This window comes from Schistocerca cancellata, chromosome 2, assembly GCF_023864275.1.
Source record: "Schistocerca cancellata isolate TAMUIC-IGC-003103 chromosome 2, iqSchCanc2.1, whole genome shotgun sequence".
NCBI lineage: Eukaryota > Metazoa > Arthropoda > Insecta > Orthoptera > Acrididae > Schistocerca > Schistocerca cancellata.
In genome coordinates, this window is record NC_064627.1 from 640091200 (window position 1) to 640112840 (window position 21641).

Sequence of the window (21641 nt, forward strand, 5' to 3'; positions counted from 1 at the left end):
TCGCGCGGCTGCCCCCGTCAGAGGTTCGAGTCTTCTCCCGGGCATGGGTGTGTGTGATGTCTTTAGCGTAAGTTAAAGTTAGATTAAGTAGTGTGTAAGATTAGGGACCGATGACCTCAGCGGTTTGGTCCCATAAGACCTTACCACAAATTTCCAAAATTTTTGTGTTACATTTGGCGTCAGAATTTGCTTTGCTGTATACGAAGAAAAATTTGTGTTACTTCTGTCACCAATTAACGAAATTTTAGATGGTTTGAGTTTTTCTATAGCGAAATCGATGTTCATAGTGTTGGAGCAAAGAAGTGATACACTCGTAAATATTTTGTTGTTCTCCTAATTTATGAAGTTTATAGTTGTTAACAAAATTTTATCGAGCTTCCGTCTGCTTCATATGGTTAAATACGAGGCGTGTTTTTTAAGTAAGTACCGTTTTTGAAATAAAAAAAAGAATTGTTAAGATATCTCAATAATTTTATTTTTACGTGAAAGCCTGTACATTAATCTACTTTTCTACATAATTTCCCTCAATATTAAGGCACTTGTGATAACGTTGTACCAGTTTTTGAATACCCTCCTCAGAGAAGTCTGCCGCCTGACTTGTTAACCACTGCATCACTACTGTTTTGACTTCGTCCTCGTCTTGAAGACGCTGACCGCCCAGGTGTTCCTTCAAGTGCAGGAACGGATGGTAGTCACTGGGCGCAAGATCGGGGCTGTACGGAGGATGATCTAGAGTTTCCCGTAAAAAAGATGTGATGAGACCGTTGGTCTGATTCGCCACATGCGGACGGGTATTGTCTTGCAGCAAAACGATGCCCTTGCTCAACTTGCCACGTCCTTTGTTCTGAATTGAACGGAGCAGATTATGCAATGTCTTACAGTAAGCTGATGCATTGAATGTCTCTTTACGAGGCAGAAATTCCTAAAGCAATACTCCTTTTCTATCCCAAAAAACTGTGCACATGATTTTCCGGGCAGAAATTGTTTGCTTAAACTTTACTCTACTGGGTGAATCTGAATGCCACCATTCCATGGACTGTTGCTTTGATTCTGGTGTGACGTAGGCCACCCATGTTTCATCACCTGTAACAATTTGGCTTAAGAAATCATCGCCGTCGTTGTAGTACCGCTCAAGGAAAGTCAATGCACTGTCTAAACGTTTGGTTTGTGCACATCCGTCAACATTTTCAGTACCCAACATGCGCACAATTTTCGGTAATTAAAGTGCTCGGTCACAATGCCACACAAAACACTACGAGAAACATTAGGAAAGTCATCCTGCAAGGAGGAAATCGTAAAGCGTCTGTTTTCTCTCACCTTATTGTCCACTTGCTGCACCAAACTTTCATTAACGACGGCAGGACGCCCACTCTGTTGTTCATCATGCACATTTGTGCGGCTATCTTTAAACGCTCTCACTCACTTTCTTACCATTCCATCACTCATAATGTTTTCTCCGTAAACTGCACAGATCTCACGATGAATATCGATCGCTTTTAGGCCTTTCACATGTTCACATGTGTGTGAAATCTTATTGGACTTAACTGCTAAGGTCATCAGTCCCTAAGCTTACACACTACTTAACCTAAAGGACACACACACACACACACACACACACACACACACACACACACCCATGCCCGAGGGAGGACTCGAACCTCCGCCGGGACCAGCCGCACAGTCCATGACTGCACCGCCTTAGACCGCTCGGCTAATCCTTTTAGGCCTTTAGCACTAAGAAATCTTATAACAGCCGGTACTTCACAGTCGGCGGGACTCACGATTATCGGAGGCATCTTAAACACTCAGTACGCAACGCAAACAAGGAAGAATCAGACTGTAATGGCGTCAGTGTGTAGATTAAGGTACCGGCTTTCATGTAAAAATAAAATTATTCAGATATCTTAGCACTTTTTTTTTTATTACAAAACGGTACTTAAAAAACACGCCGCGTATCCAAGCTCTATTCAAGCTGTAATCGTCTTATAGTTGCTGCTTCCCTTCTTACATAACCGTGCTACCGCCTTTGACGTCACTACTGTCGAGTCAGCAGCTACATTGTTGCGTGCCATTTGAACTTAGCCATGCCGCCGTCTTTACTGAGGGTGTAACCTGATATTTTTATTTCTGTCTCTCTTTCTGTAAGCCCTCGCACAAACGTTTTGTCCCTTGATGATAGACGTTTCGTCAAATATAATTCAGCGTTTGTATCCATACCATTTTTTACTAGCGCTGATTTATCGAGATACTGTAGGCCTAAACACCACCCGTGTTCTATATGGTGCTATTCGGCAGAGCGAGCTATCCTGTCCGGCATAAAAAATCCACTCTGACACTGTATTCTGTTTGTCTTAGGCGCTCTGAAGGCTACATCAGCTCTCACAGCCCTCATCAATTATGAAATTTTTGCTAGAGGCATAAGAAAATCGATATTGTGCTTCAAGAGTAGACTAATTTTTCCTGCCACTGAGCGATTGGATGTTAAAAACACGTTTCGTACTGCCTCTCTTACGGGATGTCAGTTTACGTGTCTTTAGCGTGATAACTTACGAAATTTGTTTCTATATGTTTTCCGGGCGGGCGTTCTTTAAATGTTAACTTACGTAAGTATTTCCTTGTATCGTGCTAGACAGGGCACCAATAACGTCACACGGGTATACGAGGACGGAAGCAGCAACCATATGATACCTACCACTTGACGGTAGTCGAGCACTCGTCCGAAAGCTTGTGGATTTTTAACCATTGTATAAAGACAAAAATCAAACAATAGGAAATGCCAATTAGAAACATCTACAATGTAGGAAAAGACAAATTGCTACTTACCGTAAAGAAGACACGTCAAGCTGCAGACAGCCACAATTAAAAGACACTTACATATAGCTCTCGGCCACAGCCGTCATCCGTAAAAGAGAGACAAACACACCATTCACACACACACACAAGCAAGCAAGCACACTTCAGGCACACACGACCGTTAAATCCAGCATCTCCGGCCGGAGATGCTGCTCTCTCTCTCTCTCTCTCTCTCTCTCTCTCTCTCTCTCTCTCTCTGTGTGTGTGTGTGTGTGTGTGTGTGTGTGTGTGTGTGTGTGCGTATCTTTTACTGATTAAGGCTGTGTCCGAAAGCTATGTGTAAGTATCTTTTAATTGCAGCTGTCTGCAGTTTTTTTTTAAAAAAAAAAACCTCAGAGCACTATGGGACTCAACATCTGTGGTCATAAGTCCCCTAGAACTTAGAACTACTTAAACCTAACTAATCTAAGGACATCACACACATCCATGGCCGAGGCAGGATTCGAACTTGCGACCGTAGCGGTCGCGCGGTTCCGGACTGAGCGCCTAGAACCGCTAGACCACCGCGGCCGGCTGTCTGCAGTTTGACGTGTCTTCTTTACGGTAGGTAGCAATCAGTCTTCTCCTACATTGGTGACTGTAAAAAGACAAGTCGTTATTTAACGTTGGTACTAACAAGTTCGAAAAGTCCTTGACTGATTTATTTCAAATTTTTACACGATACTCTAATACGCGTTCGGGCGGACACAGTCTACTCATTTTTTAAAATATTTACAGCGTAAAAATATGCGGAGTGGAGATACATTGTGTCACGAAATTTAACCCTGGGTAGCTGATGCCAGTAGAAACCAAAATTACTAATGTTGAGCAGGTCGACAACGCACCATTTTTAAACTACGGAAACTTGGTGCCACGCACTCCGATAGGTCGTATGATTGACCTGTTGGCGTTCGTCGGTTGATGGGCAGCACTATGGTTGTCGATTCACACATACAAACGTCCGTCGCCCCGTCACTGCCCCAACGTGATACTCACATATGTCGAATAGGTCTTGCTGTTTGTCTCCACCTCACGTCAGAGGCACTCACACATAAGCTTCCCTTCGGAGCACACATACGTTACCGGCGATTTAGTCATACAGTAAGTATGGCGGCACAGTATTCGTTTGAAGAACGCGTACTGACAGGTTTTGGCGGGTTTGTTCCCGGTTTATCATGAAACTACAATGGATATGTCGGGACCTCGGTGGATTCGCCCCCAGGCCCCCAGAGTTGAAGCCTGGTGCGCTACCACCGAGCGTGCGGACCGCCTTGCATACATCGCAATCTTCGGCAGGGAAAGCATTCGCGGCCATGCGTTGTCCAGAGCATCCGGCAACAGGGAAATCCCGCTGCCAATCGGAGCGCGTGGCGCCGAGTTTCCGTAGTTTATAAACTGTACGTTGTCGACCTACACAGCATTAGTAATTTTGGTTCCTGCTGGCATCAGCTGTCCAGGGTTAAAATTTCGTGACAATTTTTCTCCACCCCGTATATGTGTTATACAGGGTGAAGCGAAATTCGCGCACTCAGGCCTCGCAGGGCGACTCACAAAATTTCGTCCAGCGAGTACATCTGGCAGAAAAAGGACTTTAAAGAGTGGAAATCTGGCAACACTGTAACCACGTGTATGGTAACTACCTGTGTCAGCACAAATTACTTCTGCTGTACAGTTTGTGCAGTGGCTAGAGTTTTGGGTTAGCATGCAGGCGGTCGATGGTTTGATTCGGGGTTGAGGCATATGTTTTTTATTTGGTAAATGTAGTCCAGGTGGTACGGTATCTGGCATCTTAAACGTCAACAGCGATTGCAGCAGCTCCTCTAGAAAACATTTGCACTTACACATTGCAATCGTAGAAATCGAAGATTGGTCAGCTTTGAAAGAAGCCCCTTCCACGTCGTGGGCGTGAATTTATTCACATCACTTCATCTATTAGATGCGCCGCCTGTTTTCTTTGTACCCTCCGCCAATGGTCCCATAGATTAGTACCAACTATTCTTCTTGCATCGTCCATTACGTTTCGTTTGGGCATTACGTTACCAGTATGACTGGCAACGTGCTTTGTGAATAATGTCCAAACTCCGTTTCTGTTTGTTTGTGTTATCACCATGGTTCCCATAGTTATGTCTTTCAATATTGAGTCTGATAACCGTGCCCGCATCTCGTGGTCGTGCGGTAGCGTTCTCGCTTCCCACGCCCGGGTTCCCGGGTTCGATTCCCGGCGGGGTCAGGGATTTTCTCTGCCTCGTGATGGCTGGGTGTTGTGTGCTGTCCTTAGGTTAGTTAGGTTTAAGTAGTTCTAAGTTCTAGGGGACTGGTGACCTTAGATGTTAAGTCCCATAGTGCTCAGAGCCATTTTCTGATAACCGCATGCTGTTTAGTACGTATCTCAATGCATTATTGTTATTATTATTATTTTATCGATGGGATTGTGGAAACATCACATCTATTAACGTTAGGGAAACAGTGTAATTTGAAACCGAACATTTAACAATTAGCGGTGTCGGGTTGAATCATGCAGAATACTATCTGTCAGAGAGGTAATGCGCTTTAGGTGGAACAGCGCGCAGGACTGACGGCGTGTTTATACTGTGTGTGCTGTCCACCAGAAAGTGAGCGGCGGAATGCGCCCTTGACAGACTCCAATGTACATGTGTACATGTATTGAATTTTCTAATTGTAAACCTCTCAGTGTGGCAGACGTATGGCACAAATGATGAATATGTGGAATGCTTCTGGACCTTGTTGCATCTGATAACCAGGCTGGTGTTGCTGCTCATGAATATGCTGCTAGATATCCTCGTCGACGCCATTCAAATAAAAATGTATTTCATCATCTGGACCTGCGCCTTCGGGAGTTATGTTCTCTCCTTCCACCATCGTGTGACAGAAGTCGTCCATGGGCTCGCCATACTCCAGCTACTGAGGAAGCTATTCTGGAAGTCATATACCAAGAGCCTCAGTAAAGTACACGTAGCATAGCAAGGCAGCTGCGTGTCTTGCAACGCACGGTTGCTAACGTGCTGCACGAGAATGGGCTGCACCCCTATCACTATGCTTTCACACAACATATGCATCTTACAGATCGCCATCAGCGGATGCAGTTCTGTGAATGGTTCCAACAACAACAGGAAGCCGACGATGATTTTGTGAACACCGTAATATGGCCAGATGAAGCAGCATTCACTCGTGTGGGTGTCTTCAATATGCACAATGCCCTGATGTGAGGTAAGTCCACACGTCACCTGCAGCTGTGGATATCAAGTTTGCTTTGGTATCAGCGTCTGGGCTGGAATATTGGGCGACAGATATTTGGGTCTCTCCATGTTGCCTGACTTGTTGACTGCATCAAGGTATCATGAATTCCTCTCAGACTATCTCCCTGATGCGCTAGAAGATGTTCCACTACATGTTAGACAGAGGATATAGTTACAGCATGATGGTGCACCTCCACACTCTGGAATTAATTTTCGACAGTGTTTGGACAGAACATCTCCAGGAAATGGCTTGGACGTGGAGGTCCAGTTCTATGGTCATCAAGTTCACCTGGCCTAAATTTCCTGGATTTCTTCCTGTGGGGACACCTGAAGGAGCACGTGTACTCTATTCGCCGAAAATGTGGAAGAACTGGTAGCACGTGTTCATGCTGCTCTTATTACTGTGGACACAGCTTTGCTACGAAGGGTCAAGATCTGAATGATCCGGCGAGTTGCGCAGTGTTTGGACTTGCAGGGAGGTCGCTTTGAGCATCTGTTGTTCTGAGGACAATGTATTCTGTTGTGAAGGTCATGCTGTCATTAATATGGTTATTATTATTGTCACTGGTTGCTAATGTGTGACATCTGAGCGCTCATATTACATGTAGTATAAATGACAAGTAGATGTTGTGCTATTGTACTGCGATATCATCTTTAGCATCTCGAAACTGATATTGTTTTTGTAGTCAATCTGTCCTATGACAGATCACTTATTTCCATTGTCTCTTTCTTATTTGTCTGACCAAGTATTTGTTATGTTCACTGTTCAAAATGTTGTAAATTTTTCTGCCAGATGTACTCACTCTGCGAAAATTTGTGAGAGGGACTTTTATATCGCTGGCATGTGAAGAGTCGCGCTGCGAAGCGCTAGTGTGCGAATTTCGCTTCACCCTCGAAAAATTGTTGCCTGATTTACTTTACACTTTTACAAGATATTCTAGTAGGGTTTCAGATAGACATTGTCTACACATTTGTATAACAGATATGGTACATAAATAATATGTGTATAAAATCTCTGCTACTAAATGAAGACAAGTCGTTGTTTAACGAAGACAAGTCGTTTAATGTTGTTACCAAAAAACTCGAAAAGTTCTTCACCGATTTACTTCCAATATTTACCTCTAATTCTCTAATAAAAGTCGATACGGGCGTATTCCACACTTATATTGGTTCAAATGGCTCTGAGCACTATGGGACTTAACTTCTAAGGTCATCAGTCCCCTAGAACTTAGAACTACTTAAACCTAACTAACCTAAGGACATCACACACATCCATGCCCAAGGCAGGATTCGAACCTGCGACCGTAGCGGTCGCGCGGCTCCAGACTGTAGCGCCTAGAACCGCTCGGCCACACCGGCCGGCTCCACACTTATATATTGTAGCCTATGTCCGTCTGAACTGTTATTAGTGTTAAGGAAAAATTTGAAGTAAATCGGTGAAGAAATCCTCGAGATTTTTGGTAACAACGTTAAATAATGAATTGTCTTTATTTAGTATACGTGGCGTGTTTCAGTAAAAGTTAATGCCTCTGTGACGTACAAAGTAATAGCTTACAGGAAAATTTATTGCGGTAGGTAAACTTAGGAAACGTTGTGCTTTAAGCGGAGTTATGAACATAGTTTTTGTTATTTTCCAAAGTTACAGCAAAGAGTTACAATCTTTAATTGGAATAATAGTTGTTTCTATCGTGCACTGGAATTATTTAAACTAACTGTGTACAAATCAATTTAGGTTCCACTCGTATCACGTTTAGTTTTGGAGCTATAACACTTCAGAGTTTCATGGGCGGTTACCACACGTCGTACATAATATGTGACTGTGTGGTTGTAAGCTTATTTGTCCGTCGCTGACATAGAAGATCGAAAACCTTCTTTCCCTCCCGTCTGGGAAAACTGTGCAGTGACTAGGGTACATGTAAAGCTTACTGGGACAGGTTAAATCCTAGCTACAATTAAGTCGATAATTCGATTGTAATAGTGGTATTTAATTTTGATATTTGCCACAATTGACAAAAATTACGAAAATGTGAAATTTTTTTGAGCACCCACACACTCCTGAGAATGGCACATTAACTAAACTGCAATTACGCGCCGCAATTACCGACAGCTACGATGATAAATACTCGGCACCTCGCAACGATAACTACAAGATCAAGAATACTAGATAAGTTGTTGGAAGTGGTTAAGAGTTGGTGAAAATCTCGCTTCTGGTCACGCAAAGAGCTCTTGCTGCAGAACTCTGCATGGAACTAGCTTTTGTGCAATGCTGCGATAGAGACCGTTTATCTCCCGCTCTGAAACTCGTCGTGTAGACAAAAAAAAAAAAAGGCGAAATACTACACCTGTAGTGAAGGCAATCACTCAAACAGGCGAAAATTCGGATGGCTCTGGCGTCTCCGAATCACAGCACTCCCAGTCTGGGAGTCAATTGAGTCAATTGAAAGTTGTTTCTCAAACTTCCACCCCACAGGACAGTACAAATCCTCCAAGTTAGAAATCAGATGCAAACTTTCTTTTGACAAAACAAGTAACTCGAATACGAGAAAACTCCCTCTCTGCACTGTTCTGCACAGAGGAACAATTCGCGTCTTAATTCTCGCGGGATGTGTCCTAAGTCACCGACGTCCAAGTCGAAGTCCGCTCCCTTCGAAGACGATGGCCAAGACGTCTTCTGCAAGTCCGTACCGCTCGATGGCTGAAGGCGAAATCCTATTTTTCACAATTCTCCCGTTTTCGATGCGTACGAAAACGTGCCGGAAGAATACTCAGTTTCAGCCAATGTCAAACGCTCTAACATCGTCGAAATCCCTCCAACGCCATTTTAGAGATTTTACCAAATGATCTTGTCGGTCACATCGCCCTTAGGCAAACGAAATTCCCGTCTTCGCCACGAGCTGACCAGCGCAGGTGGCCCCGGAGGCCTGGCTAACCCCAAAGGTGCCGTATTGTCCCGCTACCTGCCGGACACGGCGGCCCTGCTAGCTATGCCCACTGCAGACTTTATATTCTAGAATTCTTAACTTCGGCACTTCTCACCAACGCTTTAAGTTAGTAACTTAATCATGCACACATGCAGGGAATACTACTCGAGAGTGCCTCATATTCATCATAAGTCAATAAAGTCATGACCTGATGCCCTTGACAGTCCCTTTATTATTAATACTAATGTTGCAAGCTAACGTGTTAGTGCTAAAATCCTGGCACCTTACATGGTGATGGATGTTTTGGCGACGAAATTTTGACTTCAGTGAGGTGTTCAAATGTGTGATCATGTTCCTGAATGCACAGCCAATGCGCCTTCTAAAAGATCCGCGGACGAGACGTAACGTCGCCGTTGTCACGGAGCTACATGCTTCCTCGATGATTCACCGTTTTAGATCATCTGGGGTTGTGGGCTCGGTGACATATACGTGCTACCCTATACACCCCCACAAAAAGGAAATCTACTAATGTTAATTTTGGCTACTGTGCGGACCATTCATGAGGACCACTGCACTCCAACCATCTTCCAGCGAATCTGTTGTTCTGCTCTTCCACAACAGCGCGAGGAGAATGGGGTGGCTGGCCGTAGTGGTGTATCCATATGTGGACTCTGATGTCTTGACACACCAGGAGGGCATCCAAACCGTCGATTATAAAAGATACACCTCACCTGCCAGTGTACTTGCGAGGTAGTGTGGATCGATTGTTTCATCCCCAAAGATTGCACACCATACATTAATAGACCACCGACCTCGATGTTCGACATGTCGTACCCATCAAGGATTGTCTCGATGGATACGACCTGTCAACATCAAGGTCGGCGGTTTTTATTGTATGGCCTGCAGAGTGAAATTATGAAGGCCCATTCACAGAAAGTAGCTCTCCGGTTGAAACCGTTCCCGTGCAGCTCCTGGGAGAGCAACAGGCGGTACAGGTGAAACCTGTGACCCTGTACTATACGCGACACAGATACAAGGCTGATACCAGCGATTGCAACAACGTGTCGTAAGCTGACATTGGATCGTGGTGTACTGCAGATAAAAAAAAACACCTCTATCTCCTCAATTCTTGCAGGTCTTCGTCTCCTCTGTTGCGTGTTCCCAAGCTGCCTGTTTCCCAAAGTCGTTGTTCAGCGCTTAAGAACATAATGACTGCCGGAGCTCTTCTCCAAGGACGTCTCAAGTTGTTCGCCACGGCTTCTTCAGTGGCATCGTGTCGGCATTCGCCGAGCATTAGCAACATGTCAACAACACGATGGACGTGTGTGCCATCTTCATTCGACGTCACTGAACCCCATTTGTTTTTGTGGTTCGTCCTGTCGCAGGTGCTTTGCGTTATGTACATCGTGTGGTATCCGCCCCTGAAATTTTCAAGGGTTGCAGTTCCCAAAAATAAACGGAATGTGATTTAAACTGATTTGTACGCAGCTGGTTTAAATGATTCCAGTGAATGACAGAAATAACTATTGTTCCACTTGAAAATTGTATCTCTTTGCTGTTACTCTTTGTAAAGCAACGCAATAAACTATGTTCATAGCTCTGCAGGAAGTGTAACGTTACATATGTTGAACTACTGCATGCAATTTTCCTATCATCTGTTGTTTGTAAGTTACAGATGCAAACATATACATATATCTTCAGTAAAAGTGTTTGCGTCTGTAACTTAATGACTAGTAGTTCACGGAAAAACTGCTTGCGGCAGATCAACGTAAGAAACAACCCTTCAAAGTTCAGGGGCAGATATACAAAAAGGAAAAGTTCTTGACCAATTTACTTCAAATGTGTTAGCAAAAATCTCTAAATGTTGTTGATCGATTTACTTGAAATTCTTATATCATACTCTAATATAATTTTATTGAGACATAGGATACACACTTTTTTAAACAACAGTGTACACGTTTGCTGTTAAAATCGAATGTGAGAAAGAAAACGCTGTGCTATACTATGCTGTGAAAATGTTCTTTTTGTTTTATTTCTCACAGTCAATTACATCTGCAAGAGCACTGCATTTAAACCATTAAAAAAGTTGCTTCACCCATGTATTTCATTTGTCGTTTATATATGAGAGGCCTTCAGAGAGAAACGATCTGGAGGCATAATTACTGAAACCAGTACCCGCATGTTAGAAGTATTGACCGTGGCTGTTAGGAACTGTCCTACTGTGACACAAGGTGGTGAACGGCTGTCTCATAAAATTGTCGAGGCTGCGATGTTAACCAGTTCCGCACGTACAGCTGGACGTTGTCATCCGAGGTGAATAGTTCCTTAAAGCCTTTTTAAGGGGACCAAAAATGGAGTAATCCCAGGGAGAGAGGGCTGGACTGTATGGAGGGTGGCCGAGAACCTCCCATTTGAATTTCTGCAGGAGTGCCGTGACTGTGTTCGCCGTATGAGGCTCTACATTGCCTTGGAGCAGAATGACTGCCTGGTCGTTTTCATTTGATCGCTTGGCAAAGGGTGGTCAAGGTTTTGCGAGTAACGCTGGGCATTCACTGATCTCCCGTGCTACAGGAAGTGATTTAGAAGGGGACCATCTTGGTCATCTATTGAGTCCTCCATGTCACCGTTTGCAATGCAACTGGCAGCGTTGGACGATTGAAGCATGCTGCTGCTAGCTCTGTATAGTCACGTGACGTGCACGCGTGCCCTCTAGCGACGGGCTGTGAACTTCCACGCTCCGGTTTCCAACCACACCTCGTTACACACGCCATGATATTACCCTCCAGTCATCGGTTTGCGCATTCCAGACTCCGGTTTGTTTCTTTTTCAACGGCCCTTACGTACATAATTTTAAACAGAAACTGTATCCGCAACTGTGTGCAGTTTTTTCTTCCTCATAGTCAGTTTTCATAGAAAACAGGAAAATTGTATTTGTGGCTTTTCATCTTATAACTAGAAGGCGACTATGGAATATCAGTTGTCCGAAACTTTGTAATCCTACTCATTTTCGGATTTAGACTAAGTGAAATACTCATCGTATATCCATAATTAAAACGGACGACTTGGGACGTCAGTTGGTATAATATATGTTAAAAGATGACGTAATTCCTCCAGCTGTATTAAGGTGTTGGTTTTACTGGCAACTAGTTTCGATGTTGTTACAACATCATCTTCAGGCCCATACTTGTTGACAGTAACCGTATGTGTCTAACACTAGTAGTCAGTGATGAGATAGGCGTGTTCCATGCGGAAGACAGGTGGTTACTAAGTTACTACCTGCCTTCCGCATGGAACACGCTTATCCCACCACTGACTACTAGTGTTAGACACATACGGTTACTGTCAACAAGTATGGGCCTGAAGCTGATGCTGTAACAACATCGAAACTAGTTGCCAATAAAACCAACACCTTAATACAGCTGCAGGAATTACGTCATTTTTAACATATAAGTGAATTACCGTCATTGAAGTTAATATCATCACAGATTCAGCAGCAGGAGAGATCTCTCACAGCCTGTACACCATGGCACCAGCCGATTTATCGATTCATTTTCAACGACTTCACTTCCTAATCAAGGTCTCATTTGTAATAACAATAAACAAAGGCCAAAGTCAGAGAGAGGAGAGGAAGGGGAGGAAATGGACATACAGAGGAGGAAGGAGGAGATAGAGAGGGAGGGGCGAGGATTTAGGGAGATGTAGAGGGGTGGAGGAGATGGAGAGAGAGAAGGGGAGGAGTAGGAGATAGACAAAAAGAGGAAGGAAGCGCAGATGAGCAGAGAAAGGGGAAAGGAAGACCTACTTACAAACTTACATATGTATACTTAACAACTGCCAAGCATAGCCGGGTTCATTAGTTTGTTTATGTCACCGTGAGACGAACATTCGAACTTTATACATGTTGATTGCCATTGCTAATATTCCGTCCAAATATAGTCGATGGCCAGATATGTACAATCACATCTCTTGTGACTTAATTCAATCCTTAACTAATTTAATTCAGTTCCCTCGCCACAGTGGAACGTCGAGATGAACTTCCAAAAGAGCGTGGAGGTACGCGGTGTGCCACAGTGGCGCAGGAGTCCGCAGCTAATCAAGGCCGAATAGGGAGGCGTGTCTGGAGCATGCTAACGACAGCCCCTACATTCCGGGAGCGCCGGCCAGGCCACGGCTGGGGAGGATGGGGGGCGGGTGGCGCAATCGGGCGTCAGCCCACCCCAGCGCGGCCGCTAATCACGTGCTGGCGCCAGTGGCAGCGCCGGCACGCCAGCCGGCTGGCATCCTGCCTCCTCTGGCGCGGAAATGCGCGGCCGCTGCGAGCCGATTTAGTGGCGGCCCCACAGAGGGGCGCAGCCTTGCCTCGTGCGACGGCCGGCAGTAAATAGCCTCGCCACGCAGCGCTGGGTCGGCCTCGCGTGGCGCACGGACTGTCGCTACCCCGTGCAGAGGCATCCGAGGTCTGCCGGCACCTCCAGCTCTACTTCGCTGGTTCCTATTGTGTTCCTGCCGGGGTTCCAGCGTTGACTTGGAAGCTACCACTGAGCTACAGAAACTACGTTGCAGCAGTAACTGGGAACCACTATTCTGGCAAAATGTATCCTCGTGGCCTCCTTCTCCTTTCTCGTTTCTTACAAAGTTCTTCATCTACATAAATACTCCGCAAAGCACTGTACAGAGCATGGCGAAGGGCACTTCGTACCAATTCTACAGACTGCCGCCGTTTTCCATTTGCTTATTGAGCGGGGGAAAAATTTCTCTGTGCCTTTGTAGGCTCTCTTAACCATTTCATCTTATAATCGTGACCCCTACGAATGATATAAGAGGGTGGCAACAGAACTGTCTCCCTCGATTAACAATTCCGTGGACAGGGGTTCAATTTCTTCCAAAAATCTCCTTTTAACTTCCTCACACATCTATATTAGACTAGCAGTACATCTCTTGGTGCGTTCGGTGTGTGCTGTCATGCCTACTTGATAAGCACTTCTTTCGAGACTTTTATTTATGAAACAAGAATAATTAGATTAAATTTATTGTTCAAATGTGTGTGAAATCTTACGGGACTTAACTGCTAAGTTCATCAGTCCGTAAGCTTATACACTACTTAACCTAAATTATCCTAAGGACAAACATGCACACCCGTGCCCGAGGGGGCACTCGAACCTCCGCCGGGAGCAGCCGCACAGTCCATGACTGCAGCGCGTCAGACCACTCGGCTAATCCCACGCGGCTAAATTTATTGGTTTTCTGTAATCTCTGAACGATGACTATCTTACGCCTCATTTCTTGGAATTCGTGTTTCTCTATGGAATCCATTTGTGTTTGTCTGAAACCCAGAGTTTCCCAGATGCATCTAGTTTTTCAGAATTTCTCGAAACACAATAAACTGATACCTCCAAGGGATCATTATAATGATGGAAACAATTTGAGATAGTGGCGTGCCCTACAATGTTGTGTGAGATAGTTATGGGCAGATTCGAGAGTTTCGTGGAATCGATGTCTCTGTTCTCTTGAACTACACTCCTGGAAATTGAAATAAGAACACCGTGAATTCATTGTCCCAGGAAGGGGAAACTTTATTGACACATTCCTGGGGTCAGATACATCACATGATCACACTGACAGAACCACAGGCACATAGACACAGGCAACAGAGCATGCACAATGTCGGCACTAGTACAGTGTATATCCACCTTTCGCAGCAATGCAGGCTGCTATTCTCCCATGGAGACGATCGTAGAGATGCTGGATGTAGTCCTGTGGAACGGCTTGCCATGCCATTTCCACCTGGCGCCTCAGTTGGACCAGCGTTCGTGCTGGACGTGCAGACCGCGTGAGACGACGCTTCATCCAGTCCCAAACATGCTCAATGGGGAACAGATCCGGAGATCTTGCTGGCCAGGGTAGTTGACTTACACCTTCTAGAGCACGTTGGGTGGCACGGGATACATGCGGACGTGCATTGTCCTGTTGGAACAGCAAGTTCCCTTGCCGGTCTAGGAATGGTAAAACGATGGGTTCGATGACGGTTTGGATGTACCGTGCACTATTCAGTGTCCCCTCGACGATCACCAGTGGTGTACGGCCAGTGTAGGAGGTCGCTCCCCACACCATGATGCCGGGTGTTGGCCCTGTGTGCCTCGGTCGTATGCAGTCCTGATTGTGGCGCTCACCTGCACGGCGCCAAACACTTATACGACCATCATTGGCACCAAGGCAGAAGCGACTCTCATCGCTGAAGACGACACGTCTCCATTCGTCCCTCCATTCACGCCTGTCGCGACACCACTGGAGGCGGGCTGCACGATGTTGGGGCGTGAGCGGAAGACGGCCTAACGGTGTGCGGGACCGTAGCCCAGCTTCATGGAGACGGTTGCGAATGGTCCTCGCCGATACCCCAGGAGCAACAGTGTCCCTAATTTGCTGGGAAGTGGCGGTGCGGTACCCTACAGCACTGCGTAGGATCCTACGGTCTTGGCGTGCATCCGTGCGTCGCTGCGGTCCGGTCCCAGGTCGACGGGCACGTGCACCTTCCGCCGACCACTGGCGACAACATCGATGTACTGTGGAGACCTCACGCCCCACGTGTTGAGCAATTCGGCGGTACGTCCACCCGGCATCCCGCATGCCCACTATACGCCCTCGCTCAAAGTCCGTCAACTGCACATACGGTTCACGTCCACGCTGTCGCGGCATTCTACCAGTGTTAAAGACTGCGATGGAGCTCCGTATGCCACGGCAAACTGGCTGACACTGACGGCGGCGGTGCACAAATGCTGCGCAGCTAGCGCTATTCGACGGCCAACACCGCGGTTCCTGGTGTGTCCGCTGTGCCGTGCGTGTGATCATTGCTTGTACAGCCCTCTCGCAGTGTCCGGAGCAAGTATGGTGGGTCTGACACACCGGTGTCAATGTGTTCTTTTTTCCATTTCCAGGAGTGTATAAGAAAGGCGATACACACCGTGATTTAACAAACCAGAACTGTTACCAGGCCACTTATCTGTGTCCATGGTAACCATTGTGTCTCACACTAGGAGCAGTACACATCAACACAGACAAAATGGCTCTGAGCACTATGCGACTTAACTACTGAGGTCATCAGTCCAACACAGACATCTTTACGCAAAAGGGAGTTACTTGAAAAATTTACAGTTTGTTATTGGTTACTTAATTTATAAAGAAATCGCGCGAAATCTCCTATTATCAGTATGGGGCTTGTTCGCAAGTTAACTCATGCAGTTTTCTTCCTGCTACGTAACTTCGCTCAATCTGAAACAATGCACATACCAACAGAGTATAATTTTTGCGTAAATGATCCTACGATCGTCTCTTCAATTAAGAGGAATGCCATTACTGCCCATTACTACTTGTAAGTTTGGAACACTGAATACGAAACTTGTATGAACTCGTGGTATACCTTAGCACTTTCACCCTTCCGGACCGAGTCCCGTTCGCGTCTTCTCAATGGGAGTCCTCAACACTTCCCCACCACTACACGAAGGGAACAGCCTCAAGTGTTCATGGTAGATCACGCTGCAGAGACCAAAGGTACTCTGGCACACAGAATTGTATTGCAAATATGTGTTGCTCCATGAGACGATCATCTACTAAAACTGTACACATAGTCAATGAAAAATGTTGATAACATCATGGCTCTTGAACGGCACTCGGTTTGCATCTCATTGGAACCCAGTTAGATGAGACTTAAACGAAAAGTTTACATTTCAAGTCCATTTGCAGTACGTGGGGCGACGTTTCATATTGTAGACAGTGGGGGCTTGTCGCGACAAATTCGCTATTATCTAGCAAACGGCTCGTTAGGATCGACTTCTATTGCAACGATTTTTCTTCTGTGAGACCTCAGTTTCTTCCGGATTCAAATAACTCGGGGAAGGCAGCCAGGTGACGACGTCGACAACCGCCTATATTTCTACAGAAGCACACCTACTGTTTTCAAGGCAAAATTGCAACAAGTAAGCGCTGTGCAAGGAAATTTAATAACTCGGTTTTCAGAGAAAAAAACACACGCACGCATTGTAAACACCAGGTGCATAAAAAACCAACGATGTTTGACGTCAGAAGTTATCGGTAATGAAATTAATAATGAAGGGGTCAGCTGGCGTAAATTCCGTCCCTCTTTTTTTGTCAAGGGATACAGTAGGATTCCATGCAGAATTTAAACAAAAACCACCATCTCTATTTATAAAGTTACTTGCTAATTTAATTTAAACAGCATTCTTAATAATACTACCCCAATAGCTGGAAGTGCATGCCAGTATCTCCATGCTTTTATATTCAGTAGGATGACCGGCGCCAAGACAATATTTTGCAATGGTGGATTTGCCTAGGTATTCTAAGCGTGTGTGCCGCTTATACTCAGTACATCGGTCCTCCTTATAAATAGAGATGGTGGTGTGTTTTCTTCTTTTTTTAAAAAATTCTGCATGGATTCCTGCTCTGTCCCTTAAGAAAATAAGAGGGTGAGAGTTTATGCTAGCTCTCCGGTTGATCATTAATTTCACTATCGATTACTACTGACGTCGGTCATCTATTGTTTACAATGGTGTTCGTGTTTACAGTTTGTGTGTATGGTTGTTAACTTTCCGGAAATTCACTGAAAACTGAGAATTAAATTCTCTTGCACAGCGCTTACTTGCTGAAGTTCTGCCTTCAAAATGGTTCAAATCGCTCTGAGCACTATGGGACTTAACTTCTAAGGTGATCAGTCCCCTAGAACTTAGAACTACTTAAACCTAACTAACCTAAGGACATCACACACATCCATGGCTGAGGCAGGATTCGAACCTGCGACCGTAGCAGTGGCGCGGTTCCAGACTGTAGCACCTTCAAAATGGCTCCTGTCGAAATATCGGCGGTTGTCCACGAAGTCACGGGCTGCAGTACCGCAAATTACTTGATTTTTCTTTCGTTTGCGTTTACCCGTGTCACTATTCGTTGTCACCAATGATAGATCCTGTATTGTGTGATTTCATTTATTTAATATTCTACTTCGCGGTGTGCGCATACACTCGGAGGCTACCTTGGAACAGCAGCCAGTTGTTGGAGGAAACGTGTCAGGTGGTAGAAGCATTAGCGGAGGCTGCCCTGGCATTCGTACCACTCCCGAGGAAGTGAGCAGAGTTCACGGGAGAAATTTCACGCCCAGGGTAAGCTCTAGCCTGTTGGCAGGCGTGCCGCCAACAAATTTACGGATCCGCGGAAAGTTTACCACGTAGCAGAGGTGAGCTCAGCAAAGCGCAGCTCGTGAATAACTAAGTGCCATGATTAATGTGGGCGGCGGGCGCGACGTAGGCTGTCGAACAGGCCGGCAACTTTGAAGTGAGGCGAGCAGGGCGCGCCCCCTCACCCCCCCGCCCCCCGCCACCCGCACTCCATAAACTCCCTCCCACCACTCCTTGTGACAAATTCGAGGTCGCTCGGGACGTAGCTACTCGTCTGAGCTGAGACTCCACAGTACTTCTCGCATCTCTAGCGCTTCGTGATTCCTCATTTTTACACACTGCACAAACTTGGAAGCCTTTACGCTGGACGTCGCGGAACGGAATTGCAAAATATACAATAACGGATGTCAAAATATTGAATTCACTCAACCGTCTATGGAACGCAACAAAACGTGCAGAAGTGGAACGTCAACGTTGAAAAATTTGCGGGAAGTGAGTTTGGATGTAACTTCGTTGGTAAAGAGATAGGGGGCAGCGGCGTGGACTGCTAATGTTAATGTATTCTCGCCGTGCTCGCTCTGATATTAGTGAGTTACTAGCTTTTGTGTCTTTTTAATCTTTATTTTATCAGTTGTAAATGAAAAGAATCGAGACGGAGGCTGTAAAATGAAACCTGTTGAAAGGGTCATAATGTCATTGCCGTATAAGAGCACCGAGGTCCCAAACTCACCGCTAGAGGGCAACGAATGCACACCCACGTGACGACAGAGTGAACATGCACACGCATCGACCGTTCACTGTAGTGCTGAAAACAGTGAAGTGGAGGCTTTAAAAGAAGTGCAAAGGGGTGTGGTGTGTTCTCTCATAGCGGAGGGCGTTCGGAGACCGAAATTTCATCAAAGAATTACACAAATGTACAATGAGCATTGCGTTTTCGTTTGCAAGGGTCAAGGCACGAGACAAGTGATTCAGGGAAAGAGGTAAGTCGTCGGCCGATGCTGCACTTTCTGGAACTCCAAATAGCATTACTCATTCTATTATCCAGGTTGTGGATGCTCTCATTACTCAAGACCGGCGAGTCACGGTGGCACCCATCACCCACAAAGGTCGGGCAGAGCGTCGGAATTCCAAATCACGTGTAGTGCTCTCTGTATATTTCTGCCATTGTCCGATGAATTTAAGATCCCAGCACTCCTTGCGCTTTAAGGAAACTCACCGCATCCCTTTGCCCCTCTTCTGAAGTCTCCAGTTCAGAATCTACAGCACAACTGGATGCAGCGGACGGGTCGACGCCTGTGCAAGCTCGCTCTGTCTTACTGTGGATGCATACTCGTCCCTCTCTAGAGCAGTTCGTCCCAAACTTTCTGAGACCATTACCTCTGAGTGCAATCAGATATTAGCTAGTCCTTCCCCGCTTTTACGACATCATCGTCAACTTTGGTGCCTATCTAAACTTTAGAGTGAAAAAATAATTTTCTTTGAAAATAGTTGTCTGCAACACTGTCATTATACGATAAATAAAACAAAAATTGTCATTACTATTTGCAGTGATCATACACAGTACTGTAGTGGCAATAGTCATACACAAAGTGATGGCAGCCATTTCTGCCGTTTCAGAAGTAAGCACTCAAGTGATTTACTAACAGTAAGAGCAGTGCACACATGTTATTTTGGTTGATTTTAAATGGGTGTGGAGGACGTGGATGAAGTGAGTGTCACTAGGGAGAAGGGAGGTGAAAAGGAAATGCGTTTTGCAACAAGTGTCTAGCCTCACTGTGGATAGTTCTCTATTCTGAGGAGGAGTTGTAGGCAGCAGCCACTATGCACTCAGAATTGTTATGTCATTCTGTAAAATAGGTTGTTAAAAATAAGCAGTACCATTTATCTCACTGATACATAAGTTTGTGGTTTTATAAAACACATAGAAAAAATAAATATCATTTATCTACAACCACATGAAAAATAACTGTGTGCCCGACCCAGACTCGAACTCGGTCGGGCACACAGTTTTAATCTGCCAGGAAGTTTCATATCAGCGCACACTCCGCTGCAGAGTGAAAATCTCATTCTGGAAACATCCCCCAGGCTGTGGCTAAGCCATGTCTCCGCTATATCCTTTCTTTCAGGAGTGCTAGTTCTGCAAGGTTCGCAGGAGAGCTTCTGTAAAGTTTTCAAGGTAGGAGACGAGATACTGGCAGACGTAAAGCTGTGAGTACCGGGCGTGAGTCGTGCTTCGGTAGCTCAGATGGTAGAGCACTTGCCCGCGAAAGGCAAAGGTCCCGAGTTCGAGGCCGGCCGCAGTGGTCTTGCGGTTCTAGGCGCTCCAGTCCGGAGCCGCGCTGCTGCTACGGTCGCAGGTTCGAATCCTGCCTCGGGCATGGATTTGTGTGATGTCCTTAGGTTAGTTAGGTTTAATTAGTTCTAAGTTCTAGGGGACTGATGACCACAGCAGTTGAGTCCCATAGAGCTCAGAGCCATTTTGAACCGAGTTCGAGTCTCGGTCGGGCACACAGTTTTAATCTGCCAGGAAGTTTCATATCAGCGCACACTCCGCTGCAGAGTGTTTTTACTCCTCATAGAATTTATTTTACCTTTCTGGGGGTAGTGATCACTGCTCTAGAAGCGAGTTTGGGACTTCGGAGCTCTTATAGGGATAGCACCTTCGCTTTCGAGCAATGACGTTACGATCATTATGTAATCTCCAGATCATTTTTTATTGAATGCACCTCATAGTTGAGGAATTCCATCGCATGTTCTTTTCCATTTATTATTTAAAAATCTGTCTATGTTGAACGCCACAGGTCACTTTTGCCAAGTTTTGTGTATCATAAAGTGGTCATATTGCAAGGATGTGGTTTGTATATGCCCTGCAGTTTCATACAACGTAAGATGATCCCATATAGAACGAAAAAGTTGCTGAATAATAAATAAAAAAAAATAAGTGCAGCTGTTGTACATACAAGTAAAGTCCTCAAATATACTACGGCTATCCACAGCCGCTTATGCAGTGTCATTTTATTTTTGCTTAGTTTTTGTGACACCTTTCAAACTCTGCATGAGGACTTGGGAATTCTTCCTATGGCTATTGTCCATAAAAGAGGCCAAATACCTGAAAGCGAAAACTGATTACAATACCTAGACAAAAAACCCTAGACAAGAAACCCTAAACTGCATAAATAAGAACTTAAAGATATGAAATAATCGTAATTTTCATTAAAACACCTTTTTCTAACACTTAATAATTCCCCTAGTTGGATGAGAAAATGCCATGAAGAGTAAAGGGTGCAGCCAACTGCAGGTGGTGGCTCATGTCGGCACCAATGACGTATGTTGCTTTGGATCGGAGGAGATTCTCTCTGGTTTCGGGCGGCTAGCGGAAATGGTAAAGACTGCCAATCTTGCTTGCATGATTAAGGCGTCCACCATCTGCAGAATCGTCGATAGAACCGACT